Source organism: Dipteris shenzhenensis, chromosome 9 (assembly GCF_047967505.1).
Source record: "Dipteris shenzhenensis isolate YYH24624 ecotype China chromosome 9, Dip_SZ_1.0, whole genome shotgun sequence".
NCBI lineage: Eukaryota > Viridiplantae > Streptophyta > Polypodiopsida > Gleicheniales > Dipteridaceae > Dipteris > Dipteris shenzhenensis.
This window is the reverse complement of record NC_141604.1, coordinates 46,613,183-46,627,124: the sequence shown is the minus strand read 5'-3', so window position 1 is coordinate 46,627,124 and position 13,942 is coordinate 46,613,183. Positions and strand designations below refer to the sequence as shown.

At 45.4% G+C, this 13,942-nt stretch overlaps 1 pseudogene; it reads left to right on the top strand.

The window, feature by feature from the left end:
- The first annotated feature begins 1,488 nt into the window (after positions 1–1,488).
- Positions 1,489–2,215, top strand: LOC147898734 (uncharacterized; annotated as a pseudogene).
- Positions 2,216–13,942: the final 11,727 nt, after the last annotated feature.

The following is a 13,942-nucleotide window of genomic DNA, read 5'->3' as shown; positions in this document are numbered from 1 at the left end:
GTCCCGCTATGTCCTTGAAGCTCATCTTCAAGAAGCTTAAAGTGCTCAAGCTCCAGTTCATGAGGTAGTCCGTGAAGCTTCTTGTAATAAAACTCCTACGCACTTTGAATTATGGTTGTGCGTTGTTCCAATTCTTGCAATATGCAGTATAAGGAAAGAGAATCCAGGATATTGGATGCTAGAAAGAAAAGTTGTGGGCTTTGAGGCACAAGCTATAGCATTTCAGAGTGCTGAAGCTCCGTGAGTAGCCAGTCTTGTGAGAATAATGGAACTAGATCCTACAAAAAGGAGCGTAATGGAGAACTGAAGGTAACTATGGAGGTTCTAACTAGAAAAAAGGGGGGGCCATTGTACTTCCCCACATGTTCCAACTCCAACTCAGATCTTGAAAGATTTGAACTTGGATCTTGAAAGATATCACCAATGAATCCCATTAATTCCCCTCTCCTGGTACATCTGAGCACCACTCCTTCTCTTTGGTGGTCCAAGGGGTTATTGCCTAGTATTACTCTTGTACTGGCTAGTATCAATCAAAACATAAAGGGACATGGTGGTCCAAGGGATGCCTTATATGGCATCTACATGATACGAGGCAAAATCCCGCACCTCACTGGGGTAATAGTTCAAAATATATATCATTATTTCCCATTAACTCTACCGGAACAGCAACCAAAGGTATATCTTGGGTCCAAGTGGTGGTCCAATGGATACTATGGTATCCAAGGTCCAATATATAACCCATGCTCATTGTCCTTTTAGTACCACAATATATTCCAATGATAATGCCTATAAACTCACTTATGTCATTAATAATCATAAGGGTCCTCCCATGACCATGTGTGTACATAGTTGGTCATCATATAATTAGGGGTTTACATATCCTTCCATATGTAGAGTATCGGACAAGCTTCATGATGGCTATCACATAATATACATATCCACATTTTACGAGGATCCACGAGGGATTGTGTGTGTGTGTGTGCGCGCACACGCGTGAGTGTGCATGTGTAATATGCATGATACTTTCACTATGAGGCCTAGAAAATTGAAAGTAATGAATGAAATAGACAAAATTAAATGCTTTAAATTAGAACAATGCCCAATTTCATGCTATCATGGTTTCAATTATGTACCCATTAAAGAAGTGCAAGGACACACTAATAGCCACACTCCACCAATTGACCCATTAGCATGTTTCCAACTTCGCTGGAGAAGACTCAACCACTTTGGACTCTCGCGCGACAATCACAGTCGCGTACAGGAGTTTTTGAATTCTGGAAGCTATGACTTTGACCTTGGACTTTGAGGTGCCTCACAGCGGAAAGTAATGAGATGCCTCTCTTGTTCATGTTTAACGCGCGCCCAACTCTTTTGGTCAAAAAGACCATCCGCGGTGCTTAAAGCTTCATAGCATTTCCATACCTTCAGGGCATTTCCATACCTTCTAGCTTATCTAGTCTCTTGCTCTCTCTCTTCCTTAGACTCCCAATATGCTGCGTAATTCGCTCCCCATATATCTCTTCCTTCTCATAATCTCCACCTCCCCAGTAGCTTTCTCGGATACCCAGTACTCCGTTGTTAACAACGCTCAAAATGAGACCGGCGGGAGAAGTTCGACCAGCTCATCGGATCAACCGGAGCTCAATACATTCTTGCCTCCGCAAGTCAGTTCATCCAAAACACTTTCTACGGAGGAGATCCCAGTATCCCTGAGAAGCAAGTGAACAAAGTGACCCTCTATGTGGACGACGTGCCTTCAAATTACGGTGCGGTGGCGATCACAGAGGGAGACGGTGCGCCTGATCAGTATGCCATACATCTAAGCGAGAGCTACGTGGGCAGCTTCAGCGGGGACGTTGTAACGGAGGTCAAAGGGGTGCTATATCACGAAATGACCCATGTATGGCAGTGGAACGGGCAGGGGAAAGCGGACGGCGGGCTGATAGAGGGAATGGCTGATTACATTCGGCTGACGGCAGGGTTTGTTCCGCTTGATGGGCACTGGGTGAAGCCTGGGCAGGGCAATGCGTGGGATCAAGGCTACGATGTCACGGCGTATTTCCTGCAATATTGCGAGAGCCTGAAGGCGGGGTTCGTGAGGAGCCTGAATGCAAAGCTCGCCACGGGGTGGGACGTGAGCTACTTTCAAGATTTGCTCGGGCAAACTGTGGACCAATTGTGGCAAAGCTACAAGCAAAAATATGGCATGGCCTAATTAGTCAGCTATATTACATATTGAAATATGAATAAGAACTTGGCTTCGAGAGACCTCAAAGTCCTAGGCTAGCCTAGAATTTCATTTTGAAAGGTAATTTCACTTTTCAAAGGCACTACAAGAAAATTTCTATTTTGCCTTTCTCGGAAGGGCAAACCCCTCAAACGTAAACACTTCAATTTCCTTATCTATTCTTCCATGCCTTAGTATAAATTATCGCTCTTTATTCATGTGCATAGCCCCTACGAGATATCATGAATAACTTGGCTTCTTCTGTTTATAAGATTCATATGCATACTTCCCTGATGAATCTCACATAATTCCTCCATTAGTTTGCTCATACTTCACATTTTCCTATTTTAAAGGTCTTAATCTCAACAAACTATTCTACCATTAGCTTGCTTGTTCATCACGACTAGCATGACCCGTCTACGATGGTTAGAGACCTGCTCGATTGGGTCTCAAAGTGGGATCCTAAAATGTCTTTAATTTCAAGAAATAAATTTCAAGTTTCAAGACCACCTCCACCATAGGCACCACTTGGATGGCTCTATGCCCAATGTACTCAATGGTTCAGCTAGATGAGTGTGAGTGGCCATGTCATGTTGATCGCAGGGCGAAGCATTCGCACAAAAATCCCCGCCCCCACACACACATGCTGCCTCGCACAAAAATCCCCGCCCCCACACACACATGCTCCGACCGCTTGACGGGACAGGGCCCATGGGACACACCACCCGTCAGATAGTCTACGCATCGCTATATGGAACTGCAATGGTTCTTTTACAGCACAGCCAGGCAATCTATGGGGGGCATTCTTTGGGAGAGATATCATCTTTTTCACGGAGACACACGAGAGTCCAGAGAGACCTTTGCCACGAGTGACAGGGTATACATGGAGATCTCCCTTCAGGCAGCACACTCGGACATTTGGAGTGAGAGGATCTGGAGGAGTGGCCATTTTGTACAGAGAGCGTCTCGATCGGATCATCACAGTGGAGAGAGCGGATTCACATGCCCGATTCTTGTGGGTACGCATCCGTCGCAGAGCCCCTCAGCGAGATCTTTTTATTGCAGTTTGCTACTTCCCCCCGGCGCAGTCGATCTATTCTTCCACTGGACCAGGCCAGTCCATATTTGAGGATCTCTCAGCGGACATTGCAAATTTTTCACATCGCGGAGAAGTCATCCTTTTAGGAGACTTCAATGCGAGGACCTCAGACAGACAGGCCCTCACTTATGACTTCATGGAGGATCCGGTCATACTCCCAGCATTTCACGATGATAGCCTCTGTCGGACTTCATCAGACTGCACAGTACAGCCCACAGATCAGGGATGTCACTTACTGGAGCTCCTCACCTCGCACAGTATGGTCATTTATAATGGCTTGTCCAGGTGGCCACAGTCTTCCATGCTTACATTCTCTTCTACTTCTGGGCGTGGTACTAGCGTGATCGACTACATCATAGGTCCCCCGACTCTAGTCCCTTCCATCCATAGCCTTACTGTTAGCCCCTTCATGCCCTCTGCCGACCATGCACTCATCCACTTTACTTTGACTCATGTCTCCCATGACCCACCCCCCCCTCGTTATCACGATCGCCAACCCTATTATGAGGTTCATTTCGACCACCAGTTCGATGATGTATATAGCCAGAACCTCAGCTGCCTACTCCGTCCTCATCTATTAGATGCTCTACCAAATCCACGCAGGACCGGTGGGAACTTGTACATACTTCACTCGTTTCTGCCGCTCACATGTCGTTCCCTGCCACATGTCATTCGTCTAGTCCCCCACCGGTTGGTCTTGTTCCTTGCAACGGTTGGTATGACGAGGAGTGTAAGGAACTCCGCAGGAAACTTCACCTTGAGACCAAGGAGAAGTCTCCCCTCCTGCCGAAACCAAGAGAGACTACAAGTGGTTGGTTAGGCGCAAGAAACGCCAATTTCTAGCCCGGAATGAGGAGGAGCTGAGAAGCTTGCTTTTCATTTGTGACTCCAAGGAATTCTGGAGAAAATTCCTCCGCTCGAAGTCTTAGAGCCCCCTCACAGATCCACGTGTCTGGTCTGCATATACTTCAGCTCTATACGATGTTCCAGATCAGCCAGCCATCGATTTATCCCATTCCCCTAGGCCAGCTTCATCTAGTCTCTTCACACCAGAGAGTGTCCGTGCAGCAGTCCACCGATTGAAGAACGGGAGAGCTAAGGATCATGATGGATTGCAAGCGGAGTATGTAATCCATGGGATTGATGCCTTAGATTTTTTTCTTTCCCGTCTCTTCAATGAGTCTGTTTGTACAGGCCTACCACAGTCCTGGTTAGGCAATACCATAGTACCTATCCACAAGTCGGGGGACCCTATGGAGCCGTCGAATTACAGGACCATCATGATTGGCCACATTATGGCCAAGATCTATGCATCAGTTTTGGAAAGCCGTATAAATGACCATGCCGAGACGACAGGACTCAGAGCCAGAGGGCAGGCTAGATTTCGTAGGGATCATTCGACACTTGACCACATCCTCACACTCAGGGCACTGGTAGAGGAGGCGAAGTCACGAAGGCAACGGCTTTATTGTTGCTTCGTGGACTTCAGGAAGGCATTTGACACAGTTCCGCGATTCACATTGTTTCAGAGGATTCGCCAGATGGGCTTCAGTGGAGAGATACAGTGGGCTATCATGGCTTTGTATGAGAGGGTCACTGGTCGGGTTCGAACACGTGAGGGGCTCTCAGAGGAGGTATGCAACATGATTGGGGTGAAGCAGGGTTGCCCGCTCTCTCCTACTCTCTTTGGATTATATATTGATGAGCTAGAGATGTTTGTACAGATGACAGGCGGTGTGGGCTCTACTCTCTCAGGATCCTCCATTCCTATCCTCCGGTATGCGGACGATGTGGTTCTCATTTCCTCTACTGCTCAGGGACTCCAGGCACATATTGAGGCACTCCACAGGTTTTGCCAGGACAGGGGGTTGACCGTAAACCTTCGCAAGACCAAGGTTATGGTTTTCAACACCTCTGATCGTATTTACAGCACAGATGAGTTTTGCTTCACTTATGACGGACAGCCCATTGAGCTTGTTAGAGAGTACACTTATTTGGGGGCAGTTTTCAGGGGACCGGTCTTCACCATGACATATGCAACACGAGATAGGATAAGTAAAGGGTATGCTTCGTTGGCTCATCTTGAGCGTCAGTGTTTTCAGTCCCACTTTCAGCATCCCGTTACGAAATCCTTGCTTTTTGATACATTGGTGAGACCAACTGCGATGTATGCAGCTCCTTTCTGGGCATCCTTTCTGGGCAGGAGACCTCGGTGCTGCAGATTGGAGACGAGTAGAGAGGTTACAGATCATCATGTTCTCTCGGCTCATTAGGGCCAAGGCTACAGTTCCGCGCGAGATCATGCTAGCAGAGTTTGGAGCTACTCCCCTTGCATTGGATGCAACGTTTCAGTCGGTCATGTATTTGCACAGGGTTAGGGAGTTTGGAGACTCAGCAGCAGGCAGAGCTCGGTTGCCATGGTTAGCACTTGCATCTTCTATGGAGTTGGCACGATCTGGGACCCGATACTGCTGGTACTTCAGACTCACTAGGTGGCTCACATCTCTTGGACTAGACATGGATAGACTGCCTCCCTTCCGATACAGCATAGATGCCCCTCATCTCGAGTTGACTCGCCACGAGCTTAGCCAGGTCACGAGAGCAGACTTGCTGCAGCTTCATACGTATCGCACTTGGATTTATCCCACGCAGCTTCCGACGAAGATGGCCACATATCGTGACCACTTCCTTCGGATCTCAAAGAATGGATTTGTCATTCCACCAAGCTATACAGGTATCCACATGTCCCACTCACTGAGGATTGCCCTTGGACAGCTTAGAGTCTCTTCGCATCAGCTCGAGATAGAGGCTGGTAGGATGCGACGCATGGAGGATGGACGGCGACCAGGCCGAGAGACCAGGATCTGCCCTTGTTGCACCATGGGAGAGGTGGAGTCAAAGGAGCACTTCATTTGCAGATGCCCGCTATATTATGAGCTCAGAGGTAGATTCCACTATCTCTTCACAGATGGCTTTGGACCTCTCTCACGAGTGATGGACTACGAGGATCAGCATTGCCTAGCTCTTTATGTCAGGGAGGCCACTATGCTTCGACGAGACTACCTCAGAGACCATCAGCACAGACCGGAGCGTGATAGAGCCCAGCCTGATAGAGCTTAGGCACATGCTATACCAGAGGACAGAGACCAGGAGGAGCACGAGGAGGTCAGAGCTCACATAGGACACATGCCTCCACCCTGTGGATGTACATATGAGATGGTTTGTAGATGCCGCAAGATCTTGTTACATAGGGGACGTACTCGCCGCTTCATCTCCAGATGATCCAGGATGATGGCAGCTTTTCGGAGGAGACTTACTCATGGAGATCTCGCCCCACCAGCCGCTCACCTCACCTTTGCTCAGATTTGTACTCTCATAGCAGGAGGCAGAGTCGATGGACAGGATTTCCAGTATTATTTTGGTTCTCAGACTCCGTGACACCTGGACTTGTATCTTTGCATTGGCATATTGTACTCATCCCCCCATTTTGCACCCAGGGGCGGTTTCCTTGCATCTAGTTTACTTTGTATTTAGGCTCAGATTTGACATTATGTACTTTCACTTGCATTGTATTGCGTAGCACTTAGATGATATTCGACGATGCCTCTTCTTTGTGGCACGTTGATTTTGTGCTATCTTGTATGCAGAGTTCTTGATGTCCCATGGGCCCATTTTGGCCTTTAGTGGACAATAATACACTTTCTTTCTTTCGTTCTCTCTCTCTCTCTCTCTCTCTCTCTCTTTATATATATATATATATATATATATATATATATGTATGTATATATCTATATATGTAAATGTAAATGTAAATGTAAATGTATATATATATATATATATATAAATAAAATAAAACATAATATGTTATATATTATCAAATAAAATATACTCTCTCTCTCTCTCTCTCCCTCTCTCTCTCTCTCTCTCTCTCTATCTCTATCTCTCTCTGTATCTTCGTTCCCCCCCACACACACATGCTCTCTCTCTCTCTCTCTATATATATATATATATATATAGATGGATAGATAGAGAGATAGATTTAATATATTATATCATATGAAATAAATAATATACATAATATAACATTATATTATATATATATAATAAAACATAATATATTATATATTATCTAATATAATATACTCTCCCCCCCCCCCCTCTCTCTCTCTCTCTCTCTCTCTCTCTCTTTCCTCTCTCTCCTCCCTTCCTCTCTCTCTCTCTCTCTCTCTCTCTCTCTCTCTCTCTCTCTCACGCTCTCACACACACACTCTCTCTCCTCCTTCTTCTCTCTATCTGTCTTTGTATCTTCGTTCCACACACCCTTCTCTCTCTCTATCTCTCTCTCTCTCTCTCTCTCTCTCTCTCTCTCTCTCCCCTTTTCTCTCTCTTACATCTCTTTCCTCTCTGTACTCTCTCTCTCTCTCTCTTTCTCTCTCTCCTTACTGTCTCTTCACTCTCTCCCTTTGTTTGCACATGTCAAGAGTATGTCAGAGTGCTCCACAAACACACACACACACACACACATGTATGCATGCACACGCGTATACACACACATTATTCAAGAGTTTTTAGGTCAACAATAATTAAAACCCTGTTAATTCAATAGAGCTTCTACACATACACTAAAGCACGCACACACAACGCTAAATATGGAAATGTAAGAATGTATCCTATATATAATATAAACTCTCTCTCTCTCTCTCTCTCTCTCTCTCTCTCTCTCCCCCTCCCTCCCTCCCCCCCCCCCCTCTCTCTCTCTCTCTCTCTCTCTCTCTCTCTCATAAAGCATGGAATGCCAACACAAAGCTTCAAAAGAACCACAAAAGTAAGATCATCTGTACAGGATGGGCAATCGACATAAGAAAATGGTTCAGTAGATGGAAAGTGGAAACATATTTGACCATGCCGCCTGAAAAGGTCACCATGCAAGAGTTTCAATTGTCTTTACTGAGCAGTTTGCAAACTCACTGGTTGACAATTGAAAAGAGGGTAAAGCTGGAATATTACCAAGACAACATAAATCCCATATGTTGGTCTACATACGTGTCTAGAGAGACCTTATATTAGCACACCTATCCCCCTTCTATATTGCAGAAACATAGCCAGGTTTCATACCAGATCTCATACATTTGCAATTGAGAAGGGAGCTTGAATGCATCAACCTAGATATGCTAGAGTCTATACCCTTTGTGACATGCAGACAGTTGAGACGGAGGCACATGTGGCTCTACAGTGCCCCCAATATGCACATATCAAGGAGGACTACTAGCAGATACTAGAGGACTCCGCTCAGCTGACATTGGTTCCATCTACTACCTCTCCGGCAACATTGGGATCTTTTGTCACTCTTCTTTTTACCTGGCGTCAAGAACTCAGACTCCTAGCCCTTGTCCTTGAGGAGACTCTATTTTACATTGTATTGAGACGGGTCCCATGGGTCATTTTTGGCCCCCTGAGGATGTTAATAGACTCTACTTCTTCTACTTCTACTTCTTCTCTCTCTCTCTCTCTCTCTCTCTCTCTCTCTCTCTCTCTCTCTCTCTCTCACACACACACACACACATAGTCTCTCTCTCCTCGCTCTTCTCTCTATCTCTCTATATCTTTGTTCCCCCACACACACCCTTCACACATACATGCTCTCTCTCTCTCTCTCTGTCTCTCTCTCTCTCTCTCTCTCTCTCTCTCTCTCTCTCTCTCTCCTCCCTCTCATCCCTTCCTCTGTCTCTCTCTCACTCTCACTCTCTCTCTCTCTCCTTGCTCTTCTCTCTATCTCTCTCTATATCTTCGTTCCCCCATGCACACCCTTCACACACACATGCTCTCTCTCTCTCTCTCTCTCTCTCTCTCTTTCCTCTCTCTGCTCCCACCACCTCTTGGGACCGTACACTGTAATTATAGTTGGTATGATGATGAGTGTAAGGCTTTATGTCAGTAGCTCAAATTCGAAACCAAAAAACAGTCTTTTGAGCAAACCAGATACGCTATGCGAGTATCACCAATTGGTACATAGGAAGAAACTAGATTTCGTTCGTCGGAACAAGGAGGAACTAGTGAACATTTTGTTTAATAAAACAACTCTAAGGACTGTTGGCGGAGATTTCTAGAGGGACGGCCCCCCTCACTAGTCACTAACACTCAAGTCTAGTATAATTATGCACGCACATTATATGACATCCGAATCAGCCAGTTCCTTACCTCTCACATATGCCATGCCCCACATCCTACACCCTCTTCACTAAGGGGGGGGTAAAGATGCTGTAATGAAACTTCATAATGGCCCAACGAAGGATCATGAGGGACTATGCACTGAGTTCATGAGCCCGGAGAATTACTAGACCATTATGATTGGACATGTCATGTCCAAGATTTATGTATCAGTGCTCGATTCCAAGGTCAGCAGATTTGCAGAGTGTTAAGGACTTAGAGCAGTAGGACAGGCTAGATTCCAACGTGATCATGGAACCATGGATCACATTCTCACGCTCAGGTGTATCATGGAAGAGGCGAGGGCATGGAAGCAGAGGGTTTACAGTTTCTTTGTGGATTTTTGCAAGGCATTTTGATTTGATGTGGTTTTGAGAGCCTGCCTCATACAGCGCCTTTAGGATTTGGGTTATGATTAGGAGATCATTTGGGCTGTCATGGCACTTTACGAGTGAGTCTCAAGCAGAGTCTGGGCAGGATCTGGGAGGACAGACGAGATCCTGAGCACTATTGCGGTCAGACAAGGGTGTCCCTTATCACATGCCCTATTTGGCCTCTCCATAGACGAGCTCGAGACAATGATGCAGACACAGGGCTGGTTGGTTTCTCTCTTCCTCGCACACTGATCCGGATATTACTTTATACAGATGATGTGGCTCTTTTGTCTTCCTCAACATAGGGGCTCCAGAGACACTTTAACGCACTACAATCCTTTTGTGAGTCTCATGATTGGAAGGTCAACCTGGGTAAAACCAAGGTTATGATTTTCTACATCTGGAGCCATCATGCGGTAGGAGCATTTCACGTTTGATGGGTCAGTTGTTGAGATAGTTTCATCATACATGTATCTTGGGGTTGTCTTCTCTGGACCCATCTTCACAATGAGACCTGCAATGCATGCACACTTGGGCAACGGATACGCTTCATTGGTCAGACTAGAGAGGCAGTGCTTTCGCTCGCATTTTCAGGATCCACAATCAAGGGGCTACTTTTTGACTCCTTGGTCCGCCTAGCAAGGATGTATCACATCCCTTGCTTGGGGCCAGACTTGTCTGATACAGAGTGGGCACGTGTGGAGCAGCTATAGGTTCTCATGCTATCATGAATGATTCGCGGTAAGCCATCGGTTCCTCACCAGATCATTCAGGATGAGTTTGGGTCATCCCCATTACAGCTAGATGCTGCATTTCAAGTCAATGTCACGTATCTGAGGGAGTGTGAGGATTACACTTCTGGGCACAGTAGGCTACCATGGCTAGAATTGTCCTCCTCTATGGCACTTTTAGCAGGAGGTGACCATAGATACTAGTATGGATGCATAGAGAGATGGTTTGAGTGACTGGGGCTCCACATGGATAGACTTCCTCCCTTCTAGTATAGCATGGACGCTCCGCTTTCTCCCCTCCTATCACATGAGGTCAATTAGGTAATTTGTGAGGATCTCTTATAGCTACACACATTCCGAACTTGGTTGGGATCGAGCGAACTCCTCCCAATGAAGGCTTCTACAGAGATCACTGCTTACATATCAAACCCATGAGGATACATGCAGATCCACTTACCCCACTCATTGAGGATCTCTATTGGGTAGTTCCGGGTCTCTTCACATAGACTTCGTATCAAGAGAGGCCGAGCAGAGCGCCTACCCAGGGAGAGGTGCATATGCACATTATGTGACATGTAGGAAATTGAGATAGAGGAGCACTTCGTCTTCAAGTGTCTTGTTTACTATGAGATCCAAGGGCCTTTCTACTGCCTCCTTAGAGATGGATATGGGGTTTTGTCCCGATTCCTCTCCTATCCAGAGCAGAGATTCTTGGTAGGCTTCATTCATGAGGTAATCAGGCACCATGAGAGGATACTTCAATCACGAAGACAGGAGCAGACTTCCTCCTTGGCAGATCCCTCTTAGAGCTTGTATCTCTTGATCCTGGAAGAATTTGAGGGTGCTCCAAAAAGGAAAGTTGCTTGATTTTTTGTGCTCTACGTGCTGATCACATCATGTGCACATTTTGGCACAAGTTAGACTCAATTTTGAGCCTCGCCACCAACAAATTCACTTCTTACATGCACATCAGCCTCTACATCGATGCATCTGACCCAGCACTTAAAAAGAACAAAAGAAAAGAAAGTATTTGTTGTTCTTTCATCAATCGACGATTGGTATAGATCTAGATTAGAGTAGACTAGATCACCATAGAGGGGACGCTTTGAATCTCCCCAAGTTGCCAATCTAAGCCATGCTCAAAATTCCCGACTAGTACCTACTCGGAGTCAGTCCATACACTCACATACGGTTTCACATCATCACATTACCTGAAACATGACGTTCATCAGTTCAGTGAGTAGACTTCAGAGTGTTCAAAGGCATTGTCGATTGTTCTATGGGCAGTTAGCACATGATTTGATTTCACACACACATGCCACCATTGTAAAGCCTATACGGCTATTTCATAGCATTGTGCACATCATTTCAGCCTTGTGAAGCCTCTTGGCAATCCCGACATCATTTGCCACAAGCCTTGTAACATAGATCGGATTTTATATATTGCAGTTCTATCTTCACCGACAGTTCAAATTTCACTTGGCACAGTCAGTGTTTTGCAATTGATTCATACAGTGATTCTCACGACACTTTGAGTACATTTTTTGCACCATGTCTATAAGCAACCTCAATCTGGAGGCATCTGCTAAGTTAGACAACTCCAATTACACAAGACGCAAGCCATTCAAGCACAAAAAGGTTATTCTAATGATTAGGCATTCACAGCTTTAGACAGAAGCAGAGACAGAGGCAAAGGCAGAGACAGAGGCAGAGGTAGATCATTCCAGAGAAGTGGTAATCATCAGCAAAGTTCGAATCAACATCAACATCAGCATCAGCATCATCCTCAACAACATCAGCATCAACAAAGAGGAAATCATTTCAACCGAGGAAGATTTCAAGGACGAGGGAATGCATCCACCAATGTGTCAAACATTCAGTGCAACTACTGTCACAAGTTTGGACACTATGAAAGAGATTGCCGCGAGAAGTGGTACGACCAAGGCGGTCAATGCAGCAGTAATCGAGGGAATTTCTGCGGTAGAGGAAATCATCGTGGGGGACATTCTAGTCACAGTCATTTTACAAATGAACATGGGAATATGTTTCTTGCAAGCAAGGAAATGCAGCAAACTGATATAGTGTTCCTAGAAACTGATTTCAATCCAAAAGAGGATTTCAGCTATCAAGTTGAACAAGCAGAACAGGATCCTTGGTATATCGACAACGGTGCATCATCTCACATGACAAATCATCAGGAATGGTTCACAGAGATGAAACCATTAGAAGTCAAAAAAATGTCATCTACACAGCAGACAATACACTGAATCCAGTTCAAGGGACAGGTGTTATCCCTATGAATAATTTCACTGGTACGAAAGGATTGGTGAAAGATGTGCTCTATGTTCCAAAAGTCAACAAGAACCTTTTGTCAGTAGGTCAAATGACGGAACACAACTACCGAGTCATCGTCAACAAAAAGATGCATTAGGGGAATTTTGGACTAAAAAAGGACCTCATAAGGAGTGGATTAGCAAAATGGATTAAGAACGAATAAGGCCTACAAAGCGTCCCATCACCCCATATGGGGACAAAAAAGTGCATCTCCCTAGGTCCTTGGTGGTCCCCAAAAAGTGCACCTCCCTCTCCCAGTTGGAGCCCCCCCACTCTCAAAAAGTTAACTCTCTTTACTCTTTAGGTGGTCCACATAAAGTATCTCACGGGTACACCCTAGCCCAAAAATTTGAAAATTTTCAAAAGTGCCCAAAATGGCCCAAAACTCTTCAAAACTTTCCCCCAAACCATGCCTATGCACCCAAATCACTTTTCAACATCTAAATCCTACTCCTTCTGACCATAATCATCTTCCAATCCCACATTCATGCTCCTTCTATCGTAAGCACTTTGCAACACCCAAATCCAATTTCTTCTCATCATTTTGTCCCAAACTTGCTTCCATTGATCCTATTATATCTTTCCATTGTCCCAAACTTGTTTCCATTTATGCTATTCTATTCTTTGAACTGATCCAAGGCCTTATTTCTAAATCCCTCTCATGGCTCCATTGGAAGATTGCACCAACAAGCCACGAAAAAGCACCTTTTGCATTGAAGATGCACTAGAGTATATGCCACAACTCATCAACGTTTTGGCCACAAGGTTGTCAGCAAAGATACACTAGATCAATTATGAGCATGTCGACTTATGGAGTGTTGGTGGACTCTATCCAGTGGATCCTTTGGTAGGTGCTCCACCTTTGTTTGAAAATGTGGCGAGTTTGATTCAATACATAGGCGATGGTCTTCAAGGCTTATTAGGATATTGTAAATGCATCGGCCATTCCAATGCTGAAGCACACTTTGCA